Source organism: Pleurodeles waltl, chromosome 6 (assembly GCF_031143425.1).
Source record: "Pleurodeles waltl isolate 20211129_DDA chromosome 6, aPleWal1.hap1.20221129, whole genome shotgun sequence".
In the NCBI taxonomy this organism is placed as follows: domain Eukaryota; kingdom Metazoa; phylum Chordata; class Amphibia; order Caudata; family Salamandridae; genus Pleurodeles; species Pleurodeles waltl.
In genome coordinates, this window is record NC_090445.1 from 1,550,660,178 (window position 1) to 1,550,679,613 (window position 19,436).

A 19,436-nucleotide genomic window follows, 5' to 3' on the forward strand; every position below is an offset into this window, starting at 1 on the left:
TGAGGCAGTGTGATCATATTTGCTATCGTAATGCGACCAGGTGCTGTTACAGGTAGGGAGGTCCAGAATGCCACTTTCAAGGATCGTATAGTTTCACCCAGAAAACCCTCATGAGCATCAGCCTGGACATGGTATATATTTATTCTGAGTATAAGATGGTAATGTGTGCTGAATTCAGAGTTTGTTCTCCCAGGGCAACTGATCGTTGTGGTAGAGTTTGACTGAGAGGCAAGGCATATGATTTAGCTCCTAGACCGAAGACCTCATGGAAATCCTGCATGATGGTGGACATTGAGATAAGGTCACCAATCATGTCCCAAACATAAAGCAGCATGTTGTCTTCATACAGAGAAACAGCATACACTCTGCTAGCCGCTGGAATGCCCCACGTTGGTCTATGTAGCTTCATGGCCAGAAACTCTATTAAAAGAGCAAATAATAGCAGGGATAGCGGGCTTCCTTGCCTTGTGCTTCTTGCCTGCTCTTGGCCTAACCATTGTTGAGGTGTAAGAAAGCTCAATCTACTCGATTGGTTGCTTATCAATGCCATATCTTCTCAAAGCCCTTATCAGGTATGCCCAATCTAGGGTATCAAAGGACTCTTCATGGTCCAATGGCATGCAGGCAGAGTTAGGCCAGGCAGTTGGACCATTCTCATATATAAGTAAATCTTATATATATATATATATTCAACTTCAAGACCGTTTTACCGTATATTTTATATATACATAAAACCTTGAAAAAACCTCCAGGGAGGCCCATAGTGTCTAGTTGTGAATCATTATATGAGAATGTCTCACAACATGTGGATAGTTTTCTAGCACCAATGGTGAGGGATCTAAACTCATACATCAAAGATTCAGGAGACTTTCTTAGATTGCTGGAGGATGTAGTGTGGCAAACAGAGTACATACTGATCACTATTGATGTGGTATCATTGTATACATCAATAGCACACAAGGTGGGGATTAAAGCAGTGAAATACTTTTTACAACAGAAAAGTATCCACTTATTGAGACATTCAGAAATGATATTGGAAATGGTCGAACTGTGCTTGGAAAATAATGTATTTATATTTGATCACCAAATATACAAACAAACCTGTGGAACTGCCATCGGAATTTCCTTTTCCCCAAGTTATGCAAATTTAACAATGGGATGGTGGGAAAAACACAAGGTGTGGGAGGAGGAGAATGATCAATTCACGGAAAAAATAGCGGCATGGCTACGATATATAGATGATCTCTTTGTAATCTGGAATGGCACAGAGGCATCCTTTAAGGTCTTCTTTGAAAAAATGAATTCAAATGATATGGGTCTCCAATTTACCTATAAAATGAGTAAGGAATCAATTGAATTTTTAGACTTGATGTTATATGTAGAAAATGACAGATTCCAAAGTACTTTGCATAGAAAACCAGCAGCAACAAATAGTGTGCTACATGGGTCAAGCTTTCATCCAGCTTCATTAATTAAAAGTATTCCCTATGGTAAATTAATTAGAGTTAAGAGGAATTGCTCAAAAGAAGGGGATAGGAAAACAAAACTTGCAGAAACAGAAAAGAGGTTTCTAGCACGAGGATATAAAAATCGAGATGTGAAACAAGGCAAGATGAAAGCTAAAGCAATAACACGTGCACAAACTCTTGTAAGAAGAGGGAAAGAAAGAAATGAACAAACAAGACCAAACAAGACTAATCTTAACTTATAGTAAGGAGAATAAACAAATTCTAAATATCCTAAACAAGCATTGGTACCTAGTCAAAAAAGATAAAGATATAGGACCATGCCTAGGAATGAGACCAAATGTAACCTATAGGAAAGTGCCATCTATAAAAGATCTAGTGGTGAACAGCTATTTTGAATCCCACCAAAAATAAAATTGGTTGATAGATTCCAGTAAGGGTTTCAAGTGTTGTAATAAGTGTAAAGCATGTAAAATCGGCTACAACAAGAGTAAAATTGTAGATTTTCAAGGGAGAGAGATTCCAATTGTGGACAAAATAACATGTGAAACCAGCTTCGTAGTGTATATTATTGAATGCTTGCGTGGTCTGAAGTACTATCTGTCCCCTAAAGAAAAGAATATTAGAACATATCAGGGCAGTACAAAATGATGATATGAATTATGCCATGACTAAGCATTTAAAAAATCACAATGGGGCTAATTGGCTTCACATGAAATACTATAGAATTGCAACCATTGCAAAACATGAGAGAGGGGGAGACAGAGTCCAGCAACTTAGACGTTTAAATCGAAGTACATCATAAGATTAAAAACAAAGATCCCATTTGGGATCAACATGGACGAGGAGCTATATTGTCATCTGTAGAGACAAATAAATAGGTGGAAGACAGGTATCACTGCTAGGGATGAAGAGGTAAGGCACTTCTGGTGAAAACTAGAGCGTGTCTAAATATATGATATGTTATATGAAACCGACTTTATAAATAAAGGTAATTTTGGAAAACAATATGACATAAATTGTATCAACACCTGGGTATATGTATAAACAAAGCAACAGCAGCATAAAAAAGTATAAAAGATGTTAACATGTAGATAACTTTGAATAATTGTCAGTATTGATTGGAAATATGGTTTTGTAGGGCACTATAGCTATAAAGTGGCGATTTTTTAGGGGTGTTTATGAGATTTAATGATAGATTTTGGTGATAAAGGTATATGCATAGTTATTTTGATTGGTTTTAAAATTTATATTTACGTTTGGTGTTGGATACATACTACAAGTCCCAGAATGCAACATAATGGCAAACTGGGACAAGCAGTATAAATTGTGAAAAATGAAGGACTCTTTGCCGTGATCAAGACCCAGGAGGGTTAAAACGAGTTGATGTGGGTTGTTTTGTTATCAACATACAATAAATGTGGAATTCTGGAGATCCCATGTGTGCCACGTATGACTAAGAGTCGTTTGTTGGAGTATTTATTGCAGGGAAACAGCCCTTCCCTGACGCAAGCACCGGCTACTGAGCGCACCTAGAGGGGGCCATTTGCGGTGGGTATATCTATATAAATACATATATATATATATACACACACACACACACATACAAAACCATCTGAAGTTGAATTTCATACTCTGTATTTATGACAGAGAGTCATCTATAAGATGATAAATTTAAGGGGTCATGACCGGGTTTATGAATTGAGGTGACCACAGCCTCTTTAGAGGTGGTTGGGAGGTGCGCGATTAATTTTGCTGTATCACAGAGCTTGAGAAGCTTAGGCACCAGCAAGGACTCGTATGTGGCATATAACTTGATGGGTAAGTCCTCAGAGACCAGTGCTTTGCCCCCAGAGAGAGCGTGGATTGCCTGCGTATCTCTTGTTTGGAAATGAGAGCCAACAATCAGGGTTTTAAGTGGGCCAGGTGCTCAGCACCTTCAGTTGCTGAGACGGTTATCTTTCGGCCTCTCTGTTATTGCCCTCACCCTCAGAGTGAAAAACAAATCTTAACTTGGCAACAGTACCACCCTTCGCTGCTGTTGATGTATCTTCAAAGAGACTTGTTGCAGTTCTTTCACAGTCTCATCATTTCAGAACTGAAGCATTTTAACTATTTTATACAAAGATGCCATTGTTATTGCTTATTTATCTCATTCAACTAACAACCACTGACAAAGTCAATAGTCTTGGTTTTCTGTGGGTGTAATGTTACTTGTATTATATATCTGAATGCAAAGACAGAAAGATGCAGCAAAATACCGGTCAGGTGACACACTAAGCTACGCAGAGATTTCTAACTTACATGGTATAAGCCAGGCCATTAATTTGATCAGCCACACCCCTTTGGGAGAGGCCCCTCCCCAGTTGTTTTTTTCATCTCACTTAAAGCCCTGCCGACAATCATCACTATGAGGCAGCTGGAAAAAGGCCAGACCGTCCAAGAAGTCACCCACGACTGCAACTGTATGATTGATGGTGTCACTACAAGCGCCATCATCTGGGCTAACTGTGTCCAACAACAGCCCGCATGGTCCAGCCTACCCCTCTGCTCAACCAAAGTGGCAACTTGGTTAGCCCTCATGAAGCTCTTGGAATGCGTCCTTCACTTCACCGCAATATGACTTTACATTGGCTCTTGTGGCCCCAACTTTGCTCCCCCACCAGCTTTGGGCACGTAACCTCGTCAACCCAAAAGGTAAGCTCCTGGGCATGTGACCGAAGGAATTGTCACAAGATTTCCCAAGGTCACATGGTGCAGCAGGCATTTTTAATTCCCACCCTATAAATACCATGCCCGGTACACATCCATTTGTTTGGCTTTCCAGTGCACCAGATGGATGTTTCCTGAGTTTCTGCTCCCACTTACCTGCTCTAACACCAGCCAACGCCAAGTCGCCTTCTTTGGAAGATAGTTTTTTACTTTTCCGGGTCACCTTCTCAGAATCAAGAATTTGCCTGCAAAGAAATAAAAGAAAGAGGTTAGTGACCTTTTTAAAAAATAGTGCCTGAGCATAAGTAAAGACCAACAAGCTAAGTTAGCAAAAGTAATCTCGAATATTTATTGAGATAATTCCCTTGGCACAAGAACTACAAAAAACACAGATTGTTTCGTTCTGATAACCGATTCTCCAGTTACAGTTCAAGTTATTTAAACAATTCAAACAGTAAAATGGTTGTAGTGCTTTAACCTGTGAAAGAAACAAGGGAATTTACTTTTCTAATTACAAACTGCAAGAAAGGAAGCAATAATTCGAGTAACAGACTTCCAAGTTTTATCCAACCCTTGACTGAATTGCTGAACTATGCAAATTCAGAGAACTGGTTCCAAGACAGCTGTCTCACTTCAAAGGGGTTTGTGAAAGTTACAAATTCATATGGAAATGGTAGGGAGAACATACCAGTAACTACAGTGAAGAGTTTAACAGCTGTGTCAATATATATATATATATATATATATATATATATATATATATATATGTAGCACCATATAGTTGATTAATAAGAGTTGTGTTCTCCTGTAGAGTAGTGGAGCTACTTCCCTGCACCCTGTTGGCACCCAAGACTAACCCAGAGGACTCTGGACCGCCTAAAACCCAACACCGTATAGCACCACTGCACCCGTGCCCCCTAGCCCAAGTCAAAGTGGGCCAATGATGCCATCATGGTTCCCAGGTCCTACAGGTCACAACGCCACCCCGAGTGCCTCATTTGTGGACTCCCCAGTACTGCTCTCTGCCCTGGTCCCCTCTACCTTGACCGTCTCTGGTGACAAAGACCCAACGTTTCAGGACACCTCTGCATCCTGCAGTCCTGAACCGAGGAGAAGAGGACCAAAGGTGTCCCTACATCTCGAGCATCACAAGACCTGAGCCCTCCTGTTGGTTCAGTCAGACTGGCCCCCTCCAGTCTACACCTGCAGCTTCTTTCCCCCAGGACTGTTTCCCATTGAAACCTGAAGTTGTAAAGCACTTTTGCACCAGGACGCCTTGGAGCAACCGAATAGTGACACGTTAGGTCTGCCTTAGACAGTGCCCTGTACTTACCTTAACTCCTGAAACCTGGTCCTGTAAGTCACTGTTGAATGCCTGTATGCAATACATGTTTTCGCCCATAGAATTGCATTACTGCTTTAAAGACACTTCAGGTATTTTGCTTGTTGTCTTCAAACTGCATCAGTATTTATTCTTGCAACAGTATTCTGGTGTTATAACATAATATTACACAAGGTAACTATCTTTCTAAAAAATAGTCTCCAGTTCTTTTTTGAGGGTGTGTCTCATTTATTGCCTCTGTGAGTACAACACATGCTTACCACTACCTCTTGTTAAGCCTAACTGTTTGCCCATTCTGCTACAAAAGAGAGCTTTTGGGATTGTCATTTGTAATCCTGTAAACCAATAAGGGTTGCCTGAACTATCTGCACAGTGCCCCCATACATTGGTGTGGTAAATACATAGCCAGCTTCCTACAGGTTATCTTTCATAGATCCACATGCTTGAATCATTCCCTGTTGTCGAAGTAGGAGTCCCAAGGTAGCATTAATTAGAAGTATAGCGACATTTTGTGATATAAGTATCCTTGGGGATGATGAGTAACAGTAGTATGTGTACATTTCAATACATAAACATAGTATGTATATATATATATATATATATATATATATGGTACACACAAATATTGCTATATTAGGTTTAACTAGTCTTCAAAGTAACAGAGGCTGACCTTATTGAAATAAATTCTGTAATGCTGCCTGGCCGACTACTGCAGCACTGTGCTGTGCCGAATCCAGGCAATAGTGTTGCATAAATATGTGGCCGATCATTCAGGTTGCGGCATGACATCTCTTTTCCAGTGCAACACCTGCAAACAGGACAGTGGTGTGGACACCGCCCTTGTCGAGTGTGCCTTTGCTGAGAGCGGTTTGCCCGTTTTGGAGTGGCAGAACTGGATTGTTGCAGAATTCCACCTTGCAATGGTTTCCTTCATGACTGAAGTATCTTGTCTAGTTTGTGAATAAGTGACCAAGTTGTTCAGTTTTAGGAATCTGTTGGGTATAAGTCAAGTAGAATTTCAGACATCTCTTCAGGTCTAGCATATGTAGAGAGCTCTCTGCTGGAGACGTTAGAGAGGAGAAAGAAGTTTGCAGTACAACACTGGTTGATTAAGATGAAACTGCAATGGCACTTTGGGAATGTATTTTGGATTAGTCCTTAGGATGACAGTCATCCGTGAAAACTAGAAAAGGTTCCTGCATTGTGAAGATTTGTATCTCGCTCACTCTTCTGGCTGATGTGAGCACCAACAGTATAGCTACCTTCCATGTGAGAAATTTCAAATACGCCATGTGAATGGGTTACAACGTAGATTTGATATTTTGATATGTTGAGAGAGAACTACATTTAGATGCCATTCCTGTGGGGGACCTTGTACTCGAAGGAAAAACCCTGAACCATCCCTTCATGAATTGCTTGATGATCCTGTGGAACAAAATGATAGAGGTTGTGATGAGTATCTATATCTTGATACTGTAGCAACATGTACCTTTATATCCACAAGCACCAACTCTGAACAAGTGAGAGAGAGAAGATAAGGTAGGATCTGCTCTGTTGATGCCTCAAATGCATACAGGTTGGATTGTTGACACCATAAGCACAACCTCTTCCAATTCAACATGAATGACTCTGTAGTGGAGCCCGCTCTTTCTTTAGTGACGCTATCCCTGCAATCTTGGGGGATATTCAGATCCTGGAACTCGTGGAATTCAGGAGCCATGCACAGACGTGGAGATTGCCTGAGTCCAGATTTAGAACTTGGCCCTAGTTCATCGGTAGTAGTGTTTGCATGTTTGGAAGGTAAATGGTTGCCTGGGCCACCTGGGAGCGATCAGGACAAAGTGTAGGTGAACTTGAAGCCGCTGTGGAACATCCTGTGCCAATGGCAGTGTTGGCTGAGAGAGTCTCTCATCCATTGTAGGGGCATCTTCACCCTTGGGCCTGGGTGTGTTGCAGTTTACTACACGCAAAGTCTGTTGCGCCATAAGTTGTATAGCAGAACTGCTATTGGCGTTAAGCTCTAGCACGGTTCTAGCCTGCAAGTTTTATCAAGGTATGCCCCAGTGAGTCTTTAACTATGTGCCAGTATTGCAGTTTTGCAAGTTCAACTTGGTGTTCCTAGCAGGTCAGTTGCATCCAATGTGGAGTAGCGTAAAGTGCTCTGAGTTAATCCCTCAGTGGAAGACTGAATTCATCCTAGGGCCACTTTTCAGCCCTTGCACCATCAGACAGGCCATCCTTGAGCACTCGGCCTCACCTGTACAGGGAGACATAATCTGCATGGCCATGGGCCCAACATCAAACTGGGTTTACACAGCTATGCTGAATTATAGCAGTCAACCATGATGAGTGCTCCATTGGCAGCATGGTCAGCCCAAGTCCTGATAGCACTCCCACTCCAACAAGGAGAACCAAGAAGTTCAGTGCCAAGGCTCCTGTCAGGTCACTGAAGCCGCTCTGCTGCACGCCTCTTGAGCATCAAGCCAGCCGTGGAAATCAGGCCTGATTACAGCAAAGCGCCTATCAAGATGCCAGTCCTAGTATATTCTCTTCCCTGCACCTGGTACTTGGGACGAGCACCACACACATGATGCATGTGAAAGGATGAGGGGGGCACTGGTCTTAGTATCGCTCCCAGCACTTACCAGACATAACCACTTCCAGTGTGCTGTCAACAACTCGGCTCTCCCATGGAAGAGGTCATGTTGTGGATGAAGTCATGCATTAATGGTGGTTCAAGGCTTTAGCTGAGACAGTTGCACACTTAAAATATGCCTCTTTCTTTTAGCGGAGTGTGCAGGCTCCTCTTGATGGATGCTGCTGCTGGTTTCTCTGGGCTTAGGCCAGGGGTTCACTTAACTCTGTCTGCCATGTACATGGATAGGCCTGCCCTAGCCCCTCCTGCCTGGAGAGTCATACTGTGATTGATAGAGGATATTAAAAACCCAACAGCCCTGGGCAGTGTGAATGGCGTAGTAATACTAAACTAGTCTAAACTAGTGAGTGTCACAATGATGTACATAGCTTTTATTAATCACTTCGGTACCAGCAGGTACCAGCATCATGTATGCCAATATTGAGAGGTTAAAAAAAAATTTGGAAATGTATTTCTCCCATTGACTTCTATTGAGGCCTGATTCAAGTCTTTTTTTCATGTATAGGAATTGCAAGTGTGCTTACTGCAGAATCGGATATCAGAAACGGAAATGGACGTTTTTTCTCTACCTGTCAGGAGCATGGAAAAAGGGAAAGGCAAAGAGAGCATGACAAAAATGTTGTGCACTGACCTGCAGGAGGAGGTTCCTGGCATTGCAAACTCTGAGTCACACAAGACCAGTTCCTGTCAGCAGAAGCCCACTGAGGAATCAGGTTTTTGCATGTAGGAATCAGAGACGGGAGATTAACCTTGAATTCCTTCCTGAATCTGGAGGGTTGGCATGTGTGCCACATCTAAATATACCTTTTGGGAGTGACCAGTTACTGGAATACATCAATTTCTCAACTATAAAAAGCTCACTATAATTCAGAATTTAAGATTGATGTAAATTTTAATAAAATTCCACCATGGATTTTGAAAGGAAACCAATAGTATCAATCAAGACTAATATCTACTGAGGTCAAGTACTCAGCTGAGAATGCATACATAAGAGACTTAGAAACTATTTAGTGGGATCCCAGTATCACCAAAAAGATCAACGAAGTCAAATTTAGGGGCTGTCACTGTCTCATCTTCCTTTGCCCATGTCACTACTGTGGATCTTTGACATTGCATTTCTGTGCTATCTACATTATCACTAATTGTCTGGATACCACTGTGACCCCGAATTTGCTGCTAAAACATTCCACCCTAGTTCAATGTGGTGGTCTTTAGCTGTGGAAACTGATTTAAGTGGCAGTATCATATGCAATGAAGGACCATCCATTTCAGAATAGTATTTGTTGGAACTGGAAATCTGAAACTCTTTGGTGACTTTTTTGCAAGTCTATGCATCCTATTTTCTGTTGTTTCATTTTCCCTTTATTTTGTTGTTTCACTTGCATGGGTGAAGCATATATCCTTTTCTTTACCTGCTTTATAAATGTCAAATAGATGAGAACTATTACTACCTGGACTGGAGGAGTCATATTCAATGAAATTAAATTGTTTTCCTGAACCAACTTTCTCAGCGGGTATTCACGCTCTGGTCCCTCATGTGTTTGATCACAAAGGGTGAGGTTAGTTTTTTCTTTAATGGTGGCAGCTGTCTGAATTGTCAAACGTATATCAGATACGATATATGTTATATATGATATATGTTGTTTCTTATACGATCTATCCCTGTTAAGTGTATCCCATTTTGTGTTAAGTGTATGAAGCTGCTGATGTGTCTTATCATTGCAGAAACGTTTTGTAGCACACCACTGAATGTTGGTTGTGACATGCCACCAGATACTGCCACAGTGTATTGGAATGATGCTGTGGCCACAAGATGTAGTACTGACATGATGTTGACTGTTGGTGTTATTGATGTGGGATTCTTATTGTGAGGGAGAACATCTGGCTTCATCTGATAACCTAAATCAAGAAATGTTTGCCTATTAAATCTGAATGTTTTAATACTATCCAGTTCTTCCATGGTGGCAGGGTCTGGAAATGGTCTAAAGACTTGAGTCTGTTGTCTTCTACCTCTCCCTGGATTCATAGGTCTGCATTTAAAAAGAAAGACAAATATTTCTTTAAATGTGAAAACATTTTTTGATATTCAACACAAATCTCATGTCTTTGAAAATGTTATATATTTTTCTAACACATCGGTATATAACATTTATAGTGATGTTGGAAATTAATATAAATATTTTTTTATAGGTCTGATAATTTTAAAACAATAGTGTTAATAATAGATCTTAAATGTATCATTTACACTTTTTATAATTTTGTTCTCAAAATAATCTGTCAAAAGAAGTATAAACAAAACCTTGCAACTATCGGATTTAACACAGCAATGCACTACATAATACTGTTTTAATTTAACAAAAACGAGTAACGCTTGCATTTTGTATATGTAAACAAACTAGCCATCATTTTGAGTGGTGGTGACGCACTTAACATAAAAAAAATACACTGTTTCACAATTTTAAATTACATCTGCCTGACCTTGCCATCCGGTCATTTGCAAACATACAGCCATCAATGGAAGATGATCGTATAGTAGCTGTAAACTCTGCGACAGATACAGCCATAGGCTAATGTGCATGGCAGCAATGTATGACAGCAAATGGATGTGTCAGTCTTCGTTGACAATCGCAAACCTCGTGTACATATACACAGCGTTTGTAAAAAGGATCATTTGCCTTTGCAGCCACAAATACCTCCTCCACTTCTGCTGCTGTTTCGGGTCCTGAGAGCCATGTTGCCAGGAAGAGTGGGTGACAGGGCCCCTACCTTCTCAGCTGAGGATTTGCATTTGCTGGCCACGGAAGTCCTGCCCCTATACAACCAGCTGTATGGCTCACTAGAAGAACAGGTACATGTTTAAAATGAAAATGTAATCCTCACTAGGTTGATTTTTATTAAAACACAGGCTAGAATGTCGCTTTTAGTTCCAGAGTGAGGCGTAGAAAAATGGAGTGAAGTCAACTCAATATTGGAGCTGTGAACAAAGTTTCTGAATGCTTTTAAATATCAGAAAATGTGAATGAAAAGTTACTTTGAGAATTAAGGTAACTCTTCATTTCAGTTTACTCACATAAAAAGTGTTGCCTTTCCGAACTGCAGGTCTCTTACTCCCATTGGCCAGTGGACACTGTGCCAAAGGTATCAGTGAAAAATACAACCATATGTTGAAATGAGAGAAATGTGAAGTGCAGAAAAATAATTCATGTTATGAACTTGTCTGCATAAAGATGTTCTGCCCTTTAAATTTATCCCATTTTCAAAATAATGAGTGTCTGTTTGTGTTAGACATGTATGGTGAAAGGTATGTCCTGTGTTGCTAGTACTTACGACACAGGTTATCAGTAACCCATATAAATATATCCCATTCCTACACACACACATGTTCATACATCACCAAAGACCACACTTTTACTGACATACATGGCAGCCCTTTCATAGTGCCCTTAGTCATAGTATATGTTTTTAACCATAATATCTAGCTCTGTGGACATTGGGCATTAAAGCAATGCAGCTGGGTATGGGGGTGGTGTGGTAACAATGCACAAGTTGTTTAGCCTTTAGTAGCTCACACTGATTTGCACTGATAAGTAACTCTCACTACAGGAAATGTTTCAGACCCCTATCCTAGATGATGTTAGTGGCCTGGATTTTTAAAATAGAACCTGAAAAGGGATTAGGGTACTTAAAAAGTCAAAACAAATTTGTAGTTTCAACTAAAAAATACATTTTAGAAAATATGCAGGACTAACATTTTAGAAATGCATGTGATAGATTTATCAAAATTGTGCAACGTCAATAAAAATAAAACCTCCCAAAACATTTTTTTCTTTCTTTTTCCGTATCCATACAGCTCAACGCCCATCAGAAATAGACCATGTGGAAGGTTATTGCAATGAAGGCGCACACCCTGGGGGGGGGGGGGGGTCTTCAAGCGGTGCAGTATTCACTGCAGGAAGAGGTGGGAGGACCTACGAAGGTGGACCAAGAAGTCAGCAGAAGTCCAGCTCGGCCAGTCCTCCCAAAGTGGGAAGCGTGTGCCCTGTACCCTGACCCCACCCTAATGGCCCACATACTTGCGGTGACCTATCCCTAGTTTGATGGGCAGTTGAAAATCCAACAGCAGCACCAGGGGAGTAAGTAGTTTTTTTAATTCTTCTTATTATATAACTATTTTTTATTACACAAAAAAAGTGATGGCATCAACAAACAAGTTACTTACCTTTGGTAATGAATTATCTGGTAGAGGCAATATCTAGCTGCAGAGTCCTTACCTTTGAATTTCCCCAGGTGTCAGACTGCATCCGAAAGATTTTTTGTGAACAGTACTCATGCACGCTGGTAGGTGGCTTCGTTCGGCGTTGCCAGCATCGCACACACCTGCAGGGACATCACCTATATGTGTGCACAGCGGAACGTGGACATCAGTTACTTTTCACGACTTTCCACAGCGGAGCAATGAAGTGCACTGACATTGGTGTGTCCAAGCTAGTGCCCTGAAAGGGATCATCTCTAACCCTAGAAATCTATCCGCAGAACGGGCAGAAATGGGTGGGTTGGTAAGGAATCTGCAACTAGACACTGTCTCTACCAGATACTTTGTTACTGAAGGAAAGTAACTTGTTCATCTGATAGAGACACCTAGATTCAGATTCCTTACCTTGAATAGATGCCCAAGCAATAACGCCCCAGGCAAAGGGCTACGGCAAATTTTCTAAACTACAAAGTCCTACAGGATCAAATGGGTGAAATGCCCATCACTACAGACCTGACTGTTCAGGCAGTAGTATTTGGTAAATGTGTGGAGAGATGCCCACATTGCTGCCTGGCAGATGTCCAGGACTGGGACTCCATGTGCTAATGCAATGACCACAACTTTTCCTCTGGTGGAATGGGCCCTAAAACCCTCAGGAGGCTGCTTTTTAACCAAAGCGTAGCAGATCTTTATACAGAGAACAACCCAGTGCGAAATGGTTCGCTTCTGTACTGCCCGACCTATCTTTGCTCCAACATACCCTATGAAGAGTTGGTCTTTCATCCGCAACTCCTTTGTGCTGTCAATGTAGAACAAAAACTCTCTTTTTGGGTCCTAACAAGTCACTCCTCTTCTTGACAGGGATGTGGAAGAGTGTAAAAGATGTACATGGTGACTGTCTGGCCCACATGGAATGGATTCACCACTTTTGGGAGGAAAGAGGCCATTAAGCGAAGCACCAGTTTGTATGCAGCACACTCACCCTCCGGCAAGATGTTATTGCCACTAGAAAGCCTGTCTTGATGGTAAGCAGCTGGGGAGGACAATTATGCAGAGGTTCAAAAGGAGCACACATTAGATAGGTGAGAACCAAATTGAGGTGCTATTTGGACATAATGAATGCAGAAGGGAGAAATATATGTACAAGTAATTTAATAAATCTATTTACTATAGGATACTTAAAGAGAGACGGTTGGTCAGGCAACCGCAGGAAGGCAGAAAGGTAGCCCTTAAGAGTACCGAGATCAGAGCCCTGCTCGACAAAGGTAAGAATGAAAAGAAGAATATCAGATAGAGAGGCAGAAAGCAGTCAGTTAACTTTTCTGTACAATAATTTACAACTTTTTGTCATCAGTAGGCCGGGCAGAAGTGGTATGGGCATAAAGGCATACAGGAGGCCTGAGCTGCATTCAAGACGAAAAGCGTCTCCGAGCGATAGCCGCCTTGGAAACTCCAAATCACAAAACTACTGATATTGTGTGTTCTCTTCAGAAGTAAACAGGTCTAACCAAGGCTCTCCCCACTGCTGAAAGAGAAAGTGCACCCCCTCCAGGTGGAGATGCCATTTGTGATCCGCTAGTTCATTCACCCTGGCGTTGAGAAAACCAGGTGTTGAATGACCAGGGTTATGCCCTGCCGATCCAGTCACGTCCAGAGGCACAGAGCCTCTCGACAAAGGGTCCACGACACAATCCTGCCCTGCTTATTGCTGTACCACATAGCGGTGTTGTTGTCTGTTGACACCTGAACAATCTTCCCTGTGATAGAGGGAAAAAATGCTTTCATTGCTTGTCGCATCACTCAGAGCTCCAGCAAGGTAATGTGGAGCCCTGATTCCGCTGCAGACAAGAGTCCTCTGATCGCCACCTTTCCCAGTTGGCCTCCCCAACCCATGAGTGATGCATCTGTCACCACTGAATTCTGGTAGGGAAAGAGAGAGGAGTCTGCCTCTGACCCAATCGTGGTTCGTTAGCCACCACTGCAGATCTTTTACAGTTCCCACGAGATCTGAACCTGTTGGAAAGATTCTCCTGAAGCTGCACCCACTAGAACTTCAGGTCCCACTGCAGAGCCCACATATGCCATCTGGCATGTGCCACCTGCAGGATGCAGGAAGCCATGAGGCACATCAGCCTCAGAGTCATTCTCACAGAAATCCAGGATAGAGGCTGAAGCATCGGTATCATAGCCTGAATATCCTGGACTCGCTGCTCGGGAAGAAAAGTCAGAATCTGCACTGTGTCCAGAACAGTTCTAATAAAAATAAGCACCCGAGAAGGAGCCAGGTGTGACTTTGGCACACTTATAGTGAACCCCAGCGAATGCAGGAGATCTGCCATAGTCTGGAGTTGGGAGACGACAGTCTGAGGCGAGCCTGGCTTCAATAGCCAGTCGTTGAGACAAGGAAGACTAAAAACCCTAATCTCCGGAGAGCTGCGACCACCAGATTTCTCCTTTTTGAGGAAGGGATTGAGGGTTCAGAGGTCTACGATAAGCCAAAGCCCCTTGTTCTTTTTGGGTATCAGAAAGTAGAAGGAATAGAAACCACTGCCTTCTTCTGATATCGGAACCCTCTCTATGGCTCTCTTGCCCAAGAGAGCCGTGACTTTCACGGATCAACAAAAAATGATTCTCTATCATCCAATCATTTATTGGAGGTATATGGGGAGGGGAGGATTTGAAGGAGAGGAAACAGCCCCTCCAAATGATCTGTAAGACCCATGAGTCTTACAGGTCATGGTGGAGATGATGGTGGATTCTCCCACCAACTGGACACCCATGATCTTTTAGGGTCAGATTAGGAGGGCTTAGATGCTGCAGCTGCCGGGAGGTCAGTGGTTGTGACCGACCTCTGGCTACCTGACCTGCAGAGTTGGTATGCACCATATCTGTGACTGGGGGTGAGTGTTTGAAAAGTTTCAACACTCCGTCCATCATTTTTTTGTGTTGCTAAAGTTGCCCCAAGTGGGAAGGGTATGGCCAGACATAGGTCTCTTGCTCACTGTGCTACTGGATTCAAGCTGGCCTGGCTGATGAAGGCGGATACCCTCAAACCGGTCCTAGGATGCTTGTTTCAGGTCCAGGGAGGACCTGGCCTGGCAGTTCGGTCTGGACTGTTCCCATGGGGACTAGGGTCAAAACTGATTTGCATATGGCTGGGTCTAAACTAGGGGGGCATGGTGAGCAAAGAAATTATGGATTAATCCCAGATCTGTGACTGGGGGTGAGTGTTTGAAAGGTTTCAACTATCCCTCCATCATCCTTTCGTGTTGCTAAAGTTCCACTAAGTGGGAAGGGTATGCCCAAACATGGGTCACTTGCTCACTGTGCCACTGGATTCATGCTAGCCTGGCTGATGAACGGTGATACCCCGAAACTGTCCCAGGATGCTTGTTTCTAGTCCAAGGAGGACCTGGCCTGGCAGTTTGGGCTGGATTGTTCCCATGGGGATCAGGGTCAAGACTGATTTGCATATGGCTGTGTCTGAACTGAGGTGGCACGGTGAGCAAAAGAACAATGGATTAATCCCAGATCTGTGACTGGGGGTGAGTGTTTGAAACGTTTCAACACTCCGTCCATCTTCCTTTTGTGTTGCTAAAGTTGCCCTAAGGGGGAAGGGTATGCCCAGACGTGGGTTCCTTGCTCACTGTGCCACTGGATTCAAGCTAGCCTGGCTGATGAAGGCTGATACCCAAAAACCAGTCCCCGGATGCTTGTTTCTGGTCCAGAGAGGATTTGGCCTGGCAGTTCAGGCTGGACTGTTTCCATGGGGAACAGGGATAAGACTGATTTGCTTATGGCTGTGTCTAAACTGGGTTGCCATGGTGAACAAAAGAACAATGGATTAAACCCTGAACTATGACAGGGGGTGAGTTTTTGAAACGTTTCAACACTCCGTCCATCATCCTTTTGCGGTGCCTTGGTGTGCACTGCGCCTGCGCTAACGCAAAGCTTAGAAGCTTTTGCAAGACGGTGTCTGGCATAGGGTTGACACAGTGGCACGCATCTTCCTCATCCATTAAAGGGACGAAAGTTAGACTGGGGACGTGTGGTCACTGAGAAGCCCAAGGACGTGACCGTAGCCTGCGAGTCCTTAAAGCGAGCCAGCGCAGAGTCTTCGTTCTCTTCGAAGGGCATGTCCATAAAGATTGCCTGGCCATTCCTCGAAAAGTCAGATGTCCTCAGCCAGGCGTGACATTGAAGTGCCACCGTTGATTAAACCATTCTGCCTAGTGAGTTGGTTGTATGCAAAACACCCCTGATGCTGAACTTGGCTGCATCTCTCCCGTCTTTGACTGCTTGGGAGAGAATGGCCTGGTCCTCATCCAGGACCTGTGGCAGTACTTGCGCATCTGTGTCCCACAGTGTGAGGAAGTAGCGGCTCAAAAGGAATGTGGTACTCACCAATCAGAATGCCAGGTTGGTGGAAGAAAACATTTCCTTGCCTAAGGTATCCAGGCTTTTGAATTCCGAGTCTATGGGAGCGGCAGGGAATGAGCAATGATAAGTGGACGCCTAGACCACCAAGCTTTTTGGGGTGGGGTGTTGGGTGAGGAAAGATGGGTCCCCTGGGGTGGGGTGGGGTGAAGGCATCAGTTGATTGTCCTGTTTACCGGGAACCTTGTGCTGTGTTTGGACCAGGTTTCCAACACAGCATCTGTAAGTGCTTCATTAAAGAGGAGCAGGGATTCAGAAGAGGAAGCTCTGAATCAAAGCACTTCCATCTTGACTGGCACCAAGGGTAGTTTGTGATTGAAGACCTCCGCTGCCCTCTTCACCGCCATTGGATAAGCTGCTCCCTCCCTGGTGTCTATGGTAAGGGAAGAAAGCAAGTCAGTATCTGGAGAGGTATCCAGGCTACTGGCATCTCCCATTTCCTTACACCAGTCCATTGTCTCCTCCCTTCTGACTGATCTTCTAAAGGGTCCAGTGACCCCTTCCATCATTTCCCCATGCCTAGCCCTTCAGAATAGGGCTCAGATGGCAACCTATGCCAGAGAAGTCCTGTCGGCACCAGAACCAGCATCAATCAACGTCATCCCAATTCCAAGTTATCTGGGATGAGAATGGGGATGGCTGTGGTGTCAAGAGCATCGCCGTTGGGACCAGCGCCTGGGAAGGTCGCGGTGGCACAACCAGTGCCTGTCTAATTCCAAGATCAGATCCACAGGGCCCTTTCGGACCAAAAGCCACAGGCACGGAATCTGACAAGGCCCCCTCCATTCCTACTATCCTGTGGAGCCTGAACACACTATGGAGTTGGTCAGCCTACTCCAATATGCAACGCATGGCCTTGTAAAACTCCTTTACCTGACCGGGTGTTGCTCCGGCTCCTGGAAATGCAGGGGTTGTGAAGTTAACCCAGTCGATGGCTTGTTGAATCGGCTGACAGACAAGGAGAAGTCGAAGCATGCTTCAACTTCTAATGTTACTTGTGCTTCTTCCCTGAGTGTCCCAAGGACTTTGAGTGGGGCAAAGAGGACTTGAGGCTCCTGGAGCGGTCCTGCGACCGAGACCTCCGAGGAGTTGCAGGATGAGTCATGGCTGTGCAGGGGGTCTGTAACTGGCATGGCACAGTGACAGGCACAACACGTCCTAAACACAGTCTTGCTCAAAGACATCCTTGACACACAGGAAAAAGAATTCAACAAAACACTGAAATAATTCTGTCAAAAACCAACGAGGGGCAGCTCTTCTCTGACCTCCGCATGCCGAGGTGGCACATATATAGGTGACTGTAACTTCACTTCCGGTGCGTACTATGGATACAACACGGACAACACTTCATTGGAGTGAATAAAGCCACCTACCGGCACTCAATGGTCCTGCTCATGAAAAATCTTCCTGATCCAGTCTGACATCTGGGAAAATTCAAAGGTGAGGAGTCTAAGGCTAGATGTCTCTATCAGATATACAAGTTGGCACATGTCCAGCACACAAGAAGAGTTCTGGAAAGTACGTTTTGCACAAGGTGTATGATGATCAGTTTTGTATAATAATTGTTTTTAAATGTTACCACTACATTTCTTATCACTACCAAAGGACTGTTTTGAGTAGACATATGCCTGCCTATGACAAAAGAGGTACCAGAACTGTTTTGAGGGACAGTTGTACCAAACAGGCTATAATTTATGATTGTGTCAGGTGTGTTGCTCTATCACAAATATGAGGTGGTTATTTGTTTTAAAACCATATTTTATTGTTTTCAAAACAAGTCATACAGTGGTTATACATGGCATTGTTTCATCGACATGTATGATGGTATATAGACTTTATCATTCTACATCACCAATATTGTCTTAGAATTTTACACCATCATTGATGATACTCACAATTGGTATGACATCCTATATTCTTAACAGCTAACATTTTTTTTTTTCAACTGTGAACAATTTAACTAGACATCTTTGTGTTCTGGTAGTGGGTTCTATTTCTGCGTCATTGGTTATGATCTGTTGTATCTGCCTGTTAATGCGTATAAAATACTCTATGCGGTTGGGGATAATTAACTAGTTCTATTATATATGGCAAAGGCTCTGTTTTGAAGTGCTTAGTTCTGACTTAATTTGTTTAATTGGATTCATGGTACTCGTTATTGTTATTGTCTTCCTTGTTTAATGCTATGAACGTATCCATTAATTTATCCCATTCGTGGGCTACGGGGTAGTTCCTAATTCCAGCGTTTTCTTCCCATCTGAGGGCGACTCCTTCTGCTCTTCCCCACTCTATTACTTCTGCCTTCCACTGCGTCACTGTAGGCGCTGTTGTTGCATTCCATCGCTTTGTCAATAGGCGTTTTGCTAATAGAAGTGCCAGGTTTATCAATCTAGAGAGCTCTTTCTTTTTCTTGGGGTGTGGGAGCATTCCCAGGATACAGATTTCCATTTTACAATATATGGCCTTCCCTGTTAGGTTGTTCAGTATGGTGGTTATATTTTCCCAGATGAGGCGGTTTTATTGGCCCTATTACAGATGACATAGCATACAATACATTTATGATACAGTGGG

At 43.2% G+C, this 19,436-nt stretch overlaps 1 long non-coding RNA gene across 1 annotated transcript in view; it reads right to left on the reverse strand.

The window, feature by feature from the left end:
• Nucleotides 1-19,436, reverse strand: part of LOC138302163 (uncharacterized) — a 185,554-nt gene that overhangs the window by 151,301 nt on the left and 14,817 nt on the right. Inside the window, exon 2 of the long non-coding RNA XR_011205318.1 lies at nucleotides 4,335-4,423. This is a non-coding gene — a long non-coding RNA (uncharacterized lncRNA). The remainder of the gene's footprint in view (nucleotides 1-4,334; nucleotides 4,424-19,436) is intronic.